The sequence below is a fragment of the Typopeltis vanoorti genome, chromosome 4 (assembly GCF_054136105.1).
Source record: "Typopeltis vanoorti isolate ZY-2024b chromosome 4, IOZ_Tvanoo_1.0, whole genome shotgun sequence".
Lineage (NCBI taxonomy): Eukaryota > Metazoa > Arthropoda > Arachnida > Uropygi > Thelyphonidae > Typopeltis > Typopeltis vanoorti.
In genome coordinates, this window is record NC_143552.1 from 136,802,745 (window position 1) to 136,818,751 (window position 16,007).

The 16,007-nt window shown below is 35.6% G+C and overlaps 1 protein-coding gene across 1 annotated transcript in view; it reads right to left on the reverse strand.

Moving 5' to 3' along the window:
• The window catches only part of LOC150107699 (ubiquitin-conjugating enzyme E2 Q1), a 201,965-nt gene that overhangs the window by 48,912 nt on the left and 137,046 nt on the right, over positions 1-16,007 (reverse strand). The window lies entirely within an intron of this gene.

Genomic DNA, 16,007 nt, shown 5'->3' on the forward strand with positions numbered 1-16,007 from the left:
CAACATAAGAAGCCTGAATGACAAAGAAATAGAGCTAGCTGCGGAATTAGATAAGTACCAGATTGATATAATAGGGGTGACTGAAACAAAAACGACAAAAACTGGCGAGACCTTTTTGTTCTCCATTCTAATATTTGCCCACACTCTACTTGAGACTGCCTGCCATTCAAGAAGATTAGCCTCATATTTAGTGTTGAATACTATGGCTTCTCCTTTTCCTTGATTGTCACTGCCTGAATGTAACATTTTGCATTTATTGCTCAGAAAGTTCTCACCAGTTTTTGCCATTTTTTTGTTTCAGTCACCCCTATTATATCGATCTGGTACTTATCCAATTCCTCAGCTAGCTATATTTCTTTGTCATTCAGGCTTCTTATGTTGATAGTACCGATCTTGAACTCTGGTGATGTTGAGTTGAGGGTTTGTTTTATTATTTGTTCTAGTAGCTGACTTTTTGCTGTTAAACAGGGGCCTTGTTTAACCAGTCAACACCCCAGCCAGCATGAAATTCTGTTATGTTGTACCATCATTTGAAATTTTGGTTTAAGCCAATAAGAATATAATTTGGTAGGCTAAATCCCAAATTGCTAGACCATCGTCGTCCGTTCCGTATCGAGGTAGATACCTAACAGGGTGCACCACGAGAAGGTGAGGATTGGACATTAGGTCAGAATCCCTGGCCGGTTCTCTGCATTCCTTTAAAGGCTATGTGCAGGTCTCCTCTCAGTTATATAGCTTTGACCCTTAAGTGCCTTTGGATGTATATATATTCCTTTTTTTTTTTTTAATGTCAATGTTCATATTATTTAACATGATTCATAATATTCATATTAACTTGTTAATGATTTCTTTAGTATTTAATACCTTATAATTTATTTGTTCTTGTGATGTTGGCAATCCCCAAGCATTTTTACATGTTATTGTTAATGGTTGTATGGGAGTAAGGCGATTTTGATGTCAATGATATATAAGCTTCAGTTCCTTGCAACAGATTTATACTGATACTAAAATCCATAAGTTTATCAGGGCAGACACATTGGAAATAAACTTCAAATCAACTAAATGGTCAACAGGAGTGTGGTTTTTATTCAAATTAAAAACAAGCATGCTAAAAAAATAATAAATAGCTTCATCAGGAAGATAAATATGTTTATGAAAATCTGAACACTTGAGTTTTTTGTGAAACACATAACATTAATAAAAACAGATCACTCACTCTCTCACACACACACAGAATTCACATAAGAAGCACAATTTGTTCAATATTGTGCAAAGTTTTTAGATGGCTATTGACTTAATTGAGATGTGATAGGTTACAAAGTCATAAGAATGAATTCAAAATGTCAGGCAGAATGAGGCTCTGGTTCCTGTTTCAAGGCTATGTGATCTAAGTTAAGTCATAGCAGCAAAAGCCCAATCTGTTTTATGTTCTGAGAAAAAAAAAAATGAATTGAAGCCACTTTATTTTATTTATTTATTTCTTAATACTCCAAGTTTGCCTAGTAGTCTATTTTAGCAGATCTCAAAATTCCAGTCTATCCAGTATAAGCTCTGCCACAGGTACATGGAATCCTGTATCCCCAGGATGTTTTGGGGCATGTAATAGTGAATCTCACTCTATTAGGTGCCCAAATTCAAACCACCAGATTAAAGCTATTTTATACTGAACAAAAAAAATATTATTATACCACTTGAACCACGAATTCATTACCTCTTGGAATTTCATTGAAAAAAAATACATTCAGGAAAAAGTTAAGATAAGTGCTTCAGGGATTGTTTATCAAAAATTTAACTGCCTATACTATATTAAGTTTCAATATAGAAACCATTCCTTATCTATGAAGAGAGTAGTTTTAAATCTCTCAAATTACAAACTTAATCTCACAGAAACTACCATTTTAAGTCAAGGTTTTGGATTTGCAGTTACTTCGGTCCACATTCCAAAAGTAGACATCATGGCTAGTAAAGAAATGGCTGCAAAATTTCTGTCTCAAAAATATGTTTTGCACACTTGAATAATTACTGAAAAGTAAGTGCTAGTCTCCCAAGAAGCAATATTACTGTAGTGGAAATGACAGCCCTCAGAAATTGAATTATTAATCAAGATAGTTATCCTCAAAGTAGCATTAACTATGATGCAAAAATTTCATTGATCCTATCACTCTCCTTATCCTACTTGGTCTTCACATAATTACATTCTCTGACCACACCTAACATTCTGTTCTCTGGAACTACAAAAGGTACAAAGTGGTATTGCTTCCACTCTTCTGACCCAGACACCTGCATTGAGCAAGTCAGAGAAATCATTCTCAGTGACATGAAGGAATTCATCCTTCATTCCATCCAAAATTCCTATCCACTTTCCAAGTCCTGGTTCAACAGAAAACATACGAAAGCAGTCAAAGAAAAAAACTCAGCTTACTGCAGGTGACTTGGTGTGTGTTGAGGTTTAAGTGCTGTGAGAACATCATGTTGAAAGCTTAACGGAATATATACAGCACTCGGAAAGGATTAAAACTGATTTTAATGCTTTCAATATTGTTTCAGTCAGTGAGCCATCTTCAAGGATTACAAAAAAAAAAAAAACTATTGTAACACACTCAAATAGAATACTAAGTGAAAAAACTGGGCAACTCCAAGGGATGCTAAAGTCCTATCTCTGAAGGGAAGGGAGATAAAGTTCTATCTAGGGGATGTGCACTCTTAAGGGGATGCACCACCTAGATAGGACTTTAGTCACCCACATGTTTCACTTAGTATTGTGTTGTATTTGAGTGTGTGTTACAATAGTTTTTTTGTAATCCAGTAACTGAGTTCAGTCATCATCAAATTCCTGCCATGTACCTCAAGGGGTGTACAGGATATGATAGTTCTACATGTAAAAAATTACATCATTACTCACTTCCTATCTACAATTTTCCTCCAAATCAGTCTGTTACTTGTCAAGACTCCAACATTATCAGATCTTATATTTCTATCATCTAAGGCACTTTGTACCATATCAATCCACCTATATCTTGGTCTTCCTCTGGGTTGTTTTGCTGCCAACCTGGCAGAGAACACTTGTTTTGCTAATCTTTCTTCACATATTCTGTTCAAGTGACCATACCACCTGGGATTAGCTCTGCTAACGCATTCCTGGATGCTGACAATGTCAAGTTCTTTCCTAATATCGTCGTTTTTAATATGATATTGCCATTGATGCCATCTGTTCACGCCTATAATCTTTCTCAGGACTCTCATATCTGCAGTCTCTAGTCTTTGGTCAAGTGTTTTACTTCTGACCCAGCTCTCAGATCCATAAGTTAAAACTGGTTTGAACACTGTCTTGTATACAGCTAATTTAGTGTTCCGACTAATTTCTCTCTTATTCCATATGAATTTATTCAATTGACTTCCCACCATACCAGCTTTGCTGATTCTGTTGTCTATTTCTATATTTAATTTACCATCTTCACTAAAAATTGTGCCTAAGTAGCTGAAATGTTTTACTTGTTCCACAGGTTCTCCATTCACAACACAGTTGACATTTTCAATGATTCTGCCTATTTTCATTGTCTTTGTCTTTTTATTGCTGACCTTCAATACCATATCTATTACATCAGCTATTCAATTTAGTCAGAGAATCTTGCAGACTTGTAGAGGATTTATTTAGAAGTATAACATCATCCGCATAAAGCAAAGAGCTGACATTAACATCTCCAATTTCGATATCATGTTTAATACCACTTTCCTTCATAATGTGATCCATATAGATAATGAATAACAGAGGGGATAATGTATATCCTTGTCTCACACCAGATTTAACATTAAACCATTTTCCTGTACTTCCTTCAATTCTAACTGCTGATTTACAACTCAAATAAAGACTAAGTATTGCTTGATATAATGCCCCATTGACACTATATAACTGTAGTGTATTGAATACCTTCTCTCTTGGCACCTTGTCATATGCCTTTTCCAAATCGACAAAACTTAAATACAGATCTTTGTTATATTCCCATGCTTTCTCGACTATTTGTCGTAAAGTGAAGATCTGATCCTGACAGCCTCTATTTGGCCTGAATCCAGCTTGTTTTTCCATAATTGTTTCAACCGTTTCTCAAGTATACTTGCATAGATCTTGCCAGGAACACTTAGTAGTGTTAGATCCTACTTCGTCTCAATCTATACTTTGGATCCGACATGTTAGTCACTATGATGTTCTTAAACAAAATAATAAGTTGCTAGTTGGTTTCTAATTCAAATACAGAGAAAATTTATATTTAAAGACTGCGCCACTCTATATCTGAATTAGTTCAAGAATTGAAGAAAAATCAACCTTCAACTATTTCTCCTTAAAATATGTACTGGCCGAGTATATTTGACTTAATTTACTCGCTTTGGTTTGAATATTTTATGAATGGTGCAGTAAAAGAGATTCAAGCAAAATACAACTTTAGATTAACAAAAATAGACATTTAATTTTATAATCACAAATTATACACTTAAGATCAAAATACTAAATAAGTTATTATAAACACTTCAGCCTTTCTGATAATACTGTCATACAAACTCAGACAATGGTAAATCTGTTATCTCTAATACAGTCTTCTCACAATTCTTTAAGTTCCAAATATGACAAAAATTGCAGTAACACTTCCTCACAAACAAACACTTTTAAATTTACACTTCAGCTAATTTTCACCAATAGTTACTGTTAGTATAGGGAAATTCTAGGATGAAACACACACACTTCTCTGTATGTATAGGAATATTAATGGTTGGAATAATCTTAGCGATAATCTTCTATCTTCATCTACTTATACACTTTATAACACTTTGAACAGTAAACGGCACTCATTAAATAAATTCTTCTAAGCAATAACTGAATTAATCATCAGTCACAATACACATAAACAAACGTTGTTGCATAAAGTACTACTGATCACTCATGAAATAAGGCAACACACAATAATTCTTAACTTGAAGTTTTATATGCACAGTTGTTCATTCCTCCTGCATTCAAATTCTTCAGGCACTATAACTCTAAACACAGCTAACTGTAAACTTCAACTTTACAGCCTCTACTACTCTAGTAACTCCGTGCTTTATTTCAAGATTCTGTGTGTCCTTGAAAGGTCGGCCCTGAAATTAAATTTCAACTCTAGTATCGCTATTCATTCAGTAGTCACTCAGATGTCTTCCGTAGCTATAATTGTTATCCTACAACTTATTAGCTAACTGCTTCTCAACTAGTAGACTTAAAATAGCTGTTTAAGTGACTTGCCGACTCTCTAATATCGCACTCTGATTCCCGAATGCCAAATGATCCGATTCCAACCTAATGCCAATCCTTCCTTTCTCTCTCTCTTAATAATCCCCAATTTCAGCGTTCATCGCTTTTTTTATATCTGTTCTTCCCGTCTAAATTATTCTCGTGATTTCTTTCTAAAACTCTTTTCAATAAACCTTCTCCTCACGTGGTGTTCCAAAAACGTGCTCACTTACTTACATGCGTCTCCATGACAACAAAACAAAACATAATAAAATTGAGCTATTGCATAACATTAAACTTCTACAAATAGGAATAAATAGAGAATATTTACATTTCAATTAATGTGCAGTTAAATTATCAAATACAAATTCTTATAATATTAACATAGCAATAATTAAAATAAACTTAATATTTAAATACAGAGTCTAATACTATTATTATATATCTTTAATTAATTATTATTAGAACTTCAAGGAAAAATACATGAATAATAAATCTTAAGCAAGGGACTAACAAATAATATATAAACAAGCCTTGCTTAGTATATGGTAGATTATGTTAAATGTGAATGAAGAACAAAAACATACAAAATAATTTCATTCACAGTTTAACAGTAGGGAAATCAGTATATATTCTATTAAGCCTCCAACATGCAGGTGACTTGCATCAAGAATCCAAGCTTCATACTCAGTCTATGCAGAAGCATGAAATAAATATACCGTATTTTTCGGACGATAACGCCCCCAAATTTATGAGACGATTTTTAGAAAAAAATATTTTATTATATAAAGATATTTACGAATTCTTACTTAATTTTTATTTATTGTTACAATCATTTGTATTAGCAATATTCAGTTAATCTTCACTCTCGGTACTATCACTCGTCTCGTTAATGTCACCGTTTGTATTACTTTCGTCTGAACTATTGTTGTCACTCCCTTCAAAAACTGCATCATTTTCGGTACCATCCATCGCATTACTTATCCCGCATTTCTTAAATGACTTTATAATCGTCTCTTCTTTCACAGCTTCCCATGAATTTTTCACCCAGGTACATACTTCTGAAATTGTTGGACGTTTCATACGTCCTGTTGCTGTAACATCGAGATTTGGCTTTGCCATCCACTTGTTCCACTGTTCCCGCATAAAATTTTTGAATGGTTTATTAACAGATCCATCCAAGGGGTTGTAATTGACTTGTAAGACCTCCAGGAATGATTCTGTATTCATTTCTTTTAGAAATGAATACAGAATTAGCTCTGAATTGACCTCACACTAACATTGCAGGCTTTTTAAACAATGCACTTGGACGATTTGCCATATCTTATGTATCCATAATTTCATTCCTGTTTCGTCCATCTAGCCTTTATCTTGATTAAGGGTCAAAGCTGTATAACTGAGAGGAGACCTCCACATAGCCTTTAAAAGAATGCAGAGAACCGACCAGGGCTTCTGACCTAATGTCCAATCCTCACCTTCTCGTGGTGCACCCTGTTGGGTATCTACTTTGATACTGAACGAACGAGGATGGGCTGGCAATTTGGGATTTAGCCGACCAAATTGTATTCTTATTGGTTAAAATAAAATAAAAAATGATGGTACAACATGACAAAATTTCATGCTGGCTGGGGCGTCGCCCGGTTAAACAAGGCCCCCCGTTGTTTTCGCCAGGGAACCAGGGTGAACAGCGAAAAGTCAGCTACTAGAACAAATCTGAAAACAAACCCCAACTCAACATCACCAGAGTTAAAGATCGGTACTATCAACGTAAGAAGCCTGAATGGCACAGAAATGGAGCTAGCTGAGGAATTAGATAAGTACCAGATCGACATAATAGGGGTGACTGAAACAAAAATGACCAAAACTGGTGAGATCTTTCTGAGCAATAAATACAAAATGTTATATTCAGGCAATGACAATCAAGGAAAAGAAGGGGTAGCCATAGTATTCAACACAAAATACGAGGCTAATCTTCTTGAATGGCAGTCAGTCTCAAGTAGAGTAATGTGGGCAAATATGAGAATGGGGAACTGGACAATGAGGCTTATTTGTGCCTATGGTCCCACAGAAGGTTCTACTAAGGTAGAAGTGGAAGAATTTTTTGACGCTTTAGAAAAAGCAACTGACACAATGAAAAAGGAAAAGTTGGTCCTTGTTGGGGATCTAAATAGCAGAGTAGGAAATGATTGTGAGACATACAAAAATATTTTGGGAAAATTTGGAGAAAAGAGCAAAGCTAATAATAATGGCAAATATCTGTTGGATTTCTGCTCAGGACATGGACTGGTTATTACTAACACCATGTTCCAACATAAAAATGTTGCACAAATTCACATGGAGAGAAGAGGCTAGGAATAAGAAAAGTCTCATTGACTATGTTATTGTTGATAGTGATGTTTTCTTCCTGGTGCAGGACACCAGAGTGTACAGAGGATTTGAAATTGGAAGTGATCACTATTTAGTCTTCAGCAGGATAAAATTGAATTTCATATTGAAAAGAATAACATGTAAGAAAGTTTTAAAGCGAATAAAAGTTGAGCAGCTCTCAGATGTGAACTGTAGACTAAAATACAGAAAGATTATTGAAAAGAAAATGAAAGAGTTTGAGAACAGGAATCAAACCTTGGAGATTCAGTGGCAAACTCTGAAGAAAACATTGATTGATTCTGCCAGAGAGGCATGTGGTGAGGTTGTGTGCAAGGATAAAAAAATCAGAACTCCCTGGTGGACACAGGAAGTTAAAGAGGCAGTGAAGGAAAAGCAGAAAGCATATCAAAAGTTCCTGGCAAATAAGTCAGCTTTTACTCTTACAGAATACAGAGACAAATGTAAGAAAGCTAAACAGTGTGTAAAACTAGCTAAATAAAAGTCATGGGAGGACTTTGGCAAGAATATAGAAAATAAATATCAAGAAGGTGGAAAAATATTCTGGAGGTTGTTGAAGAAGCTTAGGAATGGAGGAAAGAGTGCTGTAAAAGGAATTAGAGATGATAAAGGTGACATGAAAACAGAAGATAAAGATATCCTTGAAGTATAGAGTAATTACTTTGAAAAACTGCTAAATGAAACAAGCAGTGATGACAGCACAGTGATAAAAAACACTGACCAGGCATGCAGTCAGGAATACATATCCATACTTGAAGTAGAAAAAGCCATCAAAGGCTTGAAATGTGGAAAGGCAGCAGGAGTAGATGATATTCGACCAGAAATGCTGAAGTATGGTGGTATAAGAGTCTTACAGTGGCTGCACTTCATAGTTCAGAAAGCCTGGACAAAGGGACGAATTCCCGATGATTGGAGTAGAGCTCTCATAGTACCCATATATAAAAAGGGAAATAAAACTGAATGTGAGAATTACAGAGGTATTTCCCTACTGAGTGTTCCTGGCAAGATCTATGCAAGTATACTTGAGAAACGGTTGAGAAGAATTGTGGAAGAAAAGCTTGGTGAAGAACAAGCTGGATTCAGGCCAAATAGAGGCTGTCAGGATCAGATCTTCACTTTACGACAAATAGTCGAGAAAGCATGGGAATATAACAAAGATCTGTATCTAAGTTTTGTCGATTTGGAAAAGGCATATGACAAGGTGCCAAGAGAGAAGCTATTCAATACGCTGCAGTTATATGGTGTCAATGGGGCATTATATCAAGCAATACTTAGTCTTTATTTGAGTTGTAAGTCAGCAGTTAGAATTGAAGGAAGTACAGGAAGATGGTTTAATGTTAAATCTGGTGTGAGACAAGGATGTACATTATCTCCTCTGTTATACATTATCTATATGGATCACATTATGAAGGAAAGTAGTATTAAACATGATATCAAAATTTGAGATGTAAATGTCAGCTCTTTGCTTTATGAAGGTGATGTTATACTTCTAAATAAATCCGCTACAAGTCTGCAAGATTCTCTGACTAAATTGAATAGCTGTTGTAATAGATATGGTATGAAGGTCAGCAATAAAAAGACAAAGACAATGAAAATAGGCAGAATCATTGAAAATGTCAACTGTGTTGTGAATGGAGAACCTGTGGAACAAGTAAAACATTTCAGCTACTTAGGCACAATTTTTACTGAAGATGGTAAATTAAATATAGAAATAGACAACAGAATCATCAAAGCTGGTATGGTGGGAAGTCAATTGAATAAATTCATATGGAATAAGAAAGAAATTAGTCGGAACACTAAATTAGCTGTATACAAGACAGTGTTCAAACCAGTTTTAACTTATAGATCTGAAAGCTGGGTGACTTGACCAAAGACTAGAGACCGCAGATATGAGAGTCCTGAGAAAGATTAGAGGCGTGAACAGATGGCATCAATGGCCTATATATCATATTAAAAATGAGGATATTAGGAAAGAACTTGACATTGTCAACATCCAGGAATGCGTTAGCAGAGCTAATCTCAGGTGGTATGGGCACTTAAATATAATGGGAGAGGAAAGATTAGCAAAACAAGTGTTCTCTGCCAGGTTGGTAGGAAAACGACCCAGAGGAAGACCAAGATATAGGTGGATTGATACGGTACAAAGTGCCTTAGACGATAGAAATATAAGATCTGATAATGTTGGAGTCTTGACAAGTAACAGAGTGATTTGGAGGAAAATTGTAGATAGGAAGTTAGTAATGATGTAATTTTTTCATGTAGTACTGTCATATCCTGTACACCCCTTGAGGGTACATGGCAGGAATTTGATGATGATGATGATGGAATTTCATCTCTCGGTAACATTTTTCTCTTGAAGATTAAGATGGGGGGGGGATAGTTTTGTTCCATTCGCGCAATAAGCTAAAACTACAGTGTAGCGAGTTTTTTCGTAATCTGTTGTTTTGATCACTATTGATTTGGTGCTTTTTGAATCTACTGTTCGATTTGAAGGAACATCAAAAGTTAGAGGCACTTCATGTTCGCAAATTGATTAAGCTCAAAGTTAAAGTTCCTTTTTGCTGATATGACAAATCTATGGAATTCTATAATTTTAGCTTCATAGTCAGCCGGCATTTTTTGGGCTAGAACGGTTTTTGTATGCATGCATAACAATATGGAATTTCTTTAATGTCTTTTCATAAATCTAAAGCACCAAGACGGTGATCCAGTAAAATCTAAAATACCATTAGCAGTTGCTCATCGTTTCGCTCCAAAAATTATCATTTTCGTAAAAACAGATATTCCCATGTTTCGATGATTTGTTACCCAATTTTTCATTTGTACTTCTAATTCTGGCCATTTTTCTAGGTGCGAACGTAATGTTTTCTTGTGTTTACATAGCAGTTTTAATTGTTCCTCTTGTTTTCTCCACTTGTGAACCAATTTTTCTGTTGGTGGTGGACCAAAATGTCTTTCTGCTGCTCTGTTTCCATATTGTTTTGCATAACTTATCACATTTAATTTATAACTCACATTATATGAAAGTCTTTTTTGTTTTACACTCATTTTTTTCTAATTTTAAGACAAAAATTTTAACGACTTATAAAAAATAATTCAAATGAATTGTACAAAAGCGCACATGTTTACACACTAATGACTACTGACGCTCTAAATCAGTGATTCACCCACATGCAGCGAGATAACTTAGGTACCTATCTTCAGTGGCATACTTACTAATTTTATTAACATATTGCGCCAGTAACTGAACTTCGCTAACAGCTTCGGTAAAGTGTAAAGATTCGTATTTTAATGTTACCTTTGGACCATAAGACGCATCCAATTTTCAGTTGATTTTTCTATGTAAAAAGGTGCTTCTTATGGTCCGAAAAATACGGTAAATCAATTATTAGCAAATTCAACTTCATAAAAGTAATAGCAGAAAATCCAAACAGTAGCTGTGCCTTCTGGTCCCTCACAAAAGCCATCGGACGCAACTTCTGTTTACCCGTATTTCCACCTCTCACTCATCCAAGTGGCACCACTGTTACAGCACCCAAAGAAAAAGCCAACCTCATAGCATCACTCTTTCCCTCTAACTCCTGCATAGACGAAGGAAATCATTACCTTCCATACCAGCAACTGAACACAATATGCCTCGTGTGGCCTTTTGGTAGAAAGGCCTAAGAAGAATATTAGACAACCTGAACATTACACATGTTGTCTGGTCCTAATGGCATCTCTCTCTCTCTCTCTCTCTCTTACTGTGCTCCAGAGCTAACACCTGTCCTCTATCATCTCTTCAATCTTCTATACTCAGCTGGCACCTATCCCATCTCATGAAAACTAACATAAATTCAACACATTCCAACAAAAAAAAGAAAGACAAAAGACTACTATCCAACCACCGACCAACTGCCATCACCTCAATGCTTTCCAAAATAATGGAGAAAGTATCAATGGTCAACTTCTTCACTACCTAGAAGCTCATCAGTTAATCAGCAACCACCAGTATGGATTCCACCAATCCAGACCCACAGCTAATATCTTAGCCTAAATCACTCACCATTGGACACATGCCATGGAAAGTTTTGGAGAAATGTATGCTGTTGCCCATGACATTTCCAAAGCTTTCGATCATGTTTGGTACTTGCTTTGCAAACTGCCTTCCTTCGGTCTATCTGCCACTCTCTCTGTAACTGGATAGCCAGCTTCCTCTCTGATCACTCACTGTGTGACATGGTGAGTGACACCCCTCTATTCAAGCTTTGCCACCAATGCAGGAGTGCTTCAGGGTTCCATTCTCTCACCTGCTCTCTCTCTCTTATACGTAAATTACTTACTCGCAATCATTACATTTTCCTGTTGCTAGCTTTGCCAACAATAGCACTCTTCATTCACCCTACTCCTTCGTCAAACCATGCAATTCCCAGACATCCCTAATATATATATATATATATATATATATATATATATATATATATATATATATATATATATATATATATATCAAGATCATCTGCAACCAGTGCCTTAAACATATCTTCATACTATCCTTTACTGGGGCAAGGATAACCCAGTGACCTTCAATGCAGCCAAACCACAGTCCTGCTTTTCTCTCAGAAAAGGGATCTTAGTTCACCTTCCCTCATCCTCAGTAATACACACATCACCATACAGGATGAACTATTTCTCCTTGGCGGACAATTTACGTCCAACCTGTCATGTCATAAACAACATCACATCAATAGTTTCCTCAGCTTCGAAAAAAACTAGGCATTCTTTTCTGCTCAAGAAGCTAAGCTATTTTACATCCATCCAACTACTAACCCTATACAAATCCCAAATCTACATATCCTTAGAATATTGTTCACACATCTGAGATGGTACACCTAAAACTTCCTTAAAAATTCTTGATGCTGTTCAGAGGAGAGCAATTTGTCTCAGATGATCCTTCCCTCACAAACTCACTTCACCTTCTATCTTACAGAAGCCGAGTTTCAGAACTATCTTCTACAGGTATTTCCGTGTTTGTTGCTCCAGTAAATTGGCAAACATCATTCTTCCATCATCAGTCTTGCTGTTAAGGCCAGTTTAAAACAAGAGCAGCAGCTGTCTAATATCCTTTTTGCAGTACAACTGCAAACTCATAGAACCTGCTTCTCCTCTTCCTCATTATTCCATCTACCTCCGTCCTCTGAAACAGCCTTCCCCATGATGTATTTTGCCAACAATTTCAACCTACAGTTCTTTAAGAAGAATGTCAATAGGTTTCTTCTTTCTCAACCCTTATCTGCATCTCCCACACAGCACTGATGTGCTATAGGTTCTTGTACATTTCGTGCATGTAGTATAAATATAAAAAATTCATCCAGTTACATGAACCATTCATTTCTCAGAAGATTTAAAAAATGCAACTTAAATCATGCCATCCTATCAATCCTAGATTATGTGGTGTGATAAAAATACATGAATTGGATATTCCTCTCCATCCATAGTAGATAGGATAAGTTCTTTCATGCTTTCTCTCTTAATTCCAAGCTTCAAAATCATACAGAACATTTAAACTCAACTCATTTTGTTGAGAGATTATCAGACATACAAACTAACCCATCAGATATTCTAGTTAATTTGGACATGGTGTTATTATTTACAAACATTATAATTAAAGAATTCATCCAATATCCTTGAAGACTATTTCCTGGTGAATTGCAAAAACAGATAAAAAGGTACTATTTCCCCTAACATGCACTGGCAAAATTTCAAGATATATATATATATATATATATATATATATATATATAGCTCATTTTTCAAAATTCTTAATATGTACCCTCAAGGGAGCGTTCAGGCTATTTGACAGCACTTACACGATTATGAATAATGTAAACTTAATCTCCTACCAAAAATTTTCCTCCAAATTAGTCTATTACTTGTTGGCACACCAATACTGTCAATATTTAACATTTCATTCTTCTAAAGCACTGCTGACTGAATCAATTTACCTAGACCATAGGTTGCCAAACTTTTTCAGGCCACTGCCCACTTTGCAAGACATAAATTTTGTAACTCCCCCCATTATAATAGTTTGAATAAAACCATATTTCAAATATTTGAGACTGAACTGTTGACATTTCTTCTTATGTTCAGACATAATGAAGTAATAAAATTTGCAAAAATATTCACAAAATAAAAGATTAATTTACACTTTGTATGACTCCACTTATCTATCACACTTTCGACTGATGATTGTTGGCAAAGCACACAAAAAATAATGAAACTTATTCCTAAACCACTAGTATTTATAGATTTGAAATCTAGCCCAAATCGACTTGTTTGCGATACCATCGTACTCGTGCTTTGAACAAGTCACTGCAAGCACCCATATTCCTGTCAAAACATGCTGAATTGAGTGAATTACCTACATAATAGTTGACCGACATACTACTAGTTAAGACTCGTCTGCTGCGTGGATAGACTAAAGCTTGCATGGCACGATCAATTTTTACAATAGCAAAAAATTAATAAATTTTTTAAGTATATAAAAAATAGAAGTTAAAATATCCTGTATGACACATTCAATTTTCTCATTGACATCTGCTTCTATCTGACATGGTAAATTTTCAAATGATTAAATAATTGAAATAGAAAATTGATAAAAAAATTGATCGTGTAAGACGGGCATAAGATGAATTAAAATTCAATATTTAAATTTTAAATGATTATCTAATCGCAAAATCACGAAAATAATTAATTTCTAAATATATATTATTAATTTCTGCTATAAAGAGCCACCGCCCCCAAATGCTTCTGATCCCATTGAAGGCTTCGGCACCCACTGGATGGGGGGTACTGCCCCCACTTTGTTCCCAAAGTGGGGGCAGTACCGCCCACTTTGGGAACCTATGACCTAGACATTGGTCGTCTTCTGGGTCTTTTTCCTGTCATCTTGACATCAAAACACCTGTTTTACTAACCTTTCCTCTCTTATTCTATTTAAGAACCATCACCTTAGATTAGCCCTGCTCACACATTATTGAATACAATGTCAAGTTCCTTCTTAATGTCTTCATTTTTAATATGATACTGCCACTGATATAATCGGTTCCCTCCCCTAATTTTTCTCAGAATTCTCATATTCAATGATCTCGTCTTTGATGAATCCAAGTGCCTTATTTCTAACCCAATTCTCAGATCAATAACTTAAAAATGGTTTGAACATTGTCTTGTATACTGCTAGTTTAGTGATTTGGCTAATTTCTCTTATTCCATATAAATTTATTCAACTGGCTACCCACCATACCATCTGTGATATTCTGTTGTCTGTTTCCAGATTTAATATGCCATCTTCTCTAAAAACTGCCTAAATAGCTGAAATGTTTTTTTTTGTGTGTGTTCTATAGGCTTTCCATTGTCTATTTAAAAAAAAAAAAAAATCCAATTGAGAATGCAGCGTAAGTTTTCTATGTTCCTGGCTATTTTCATAGTTTTGGTCTTTTTATTGCTGATTTTCATGTCAATGTGATAACGTGCATCCGTGTCTTACCCCTGATTTTACATCAGACCATCTTCCTGTATTATCTTCAATTCTAATTTCTGACTTACAACTTAAATATAGACTATGTATTGCCCAGTATAATGTTTCATTTACCCCATATACAGGGTGTTCGGGATAAATTTGACAGTTTCGTAAGGAAAAAGAAAATCTTCTTTGTATCTATTAAATTTAATGAATTGACAAAAAAACATTACAGGCAGAGTTAATTACAATACTATCAACAAGATTTACTCAAAATAACCACCATTAGCATCGATCACAGCTTCAATTCTGCTTCGGAACCTCGAACAAGCTGATGCTACAGTCTCCCTGGGAAGGGCTGCAAAAACTGTTTTAATTTTATCCATTAACTGGGCTTTTGTATTACTGGAAGTGCGATTGGTGTCTTTTTCAACTGCGCCCCATACAAAATAATCCATGGGGTTAAGGTCTGGGGAGTTTGGAGGCCAAACATTTGGACTGGTGAAGTCGTAGAAATTTTCAGACAACCATTTTTGACTTTTCCCAGAGGTGTGGCAAGGGGCCGAATCCTGCTGCCATACATACGGCCTACCATTGGCTACCCTTGTTATCCAGGGCTTGACTACAGTTAGCAACTCCACGAACAAAGCCCGAATTCCAATGCCAGGGTTCTTCAACACCTGTTCCTGCAGATTTGCGAGGAATTCTGCTGTACGAACGCAATCAGATCGTCTGCTAGGGATCTTTCTTCTTGCTACATCCTCGTAGTCACCATTGCAAGTCTCTAGTTCATGCCTGATTGTTTTTACTGTATTCAGGGAGCATTGGGCAGCAGTCGTAATATCCTTATTTTGATGGCGGGCACGA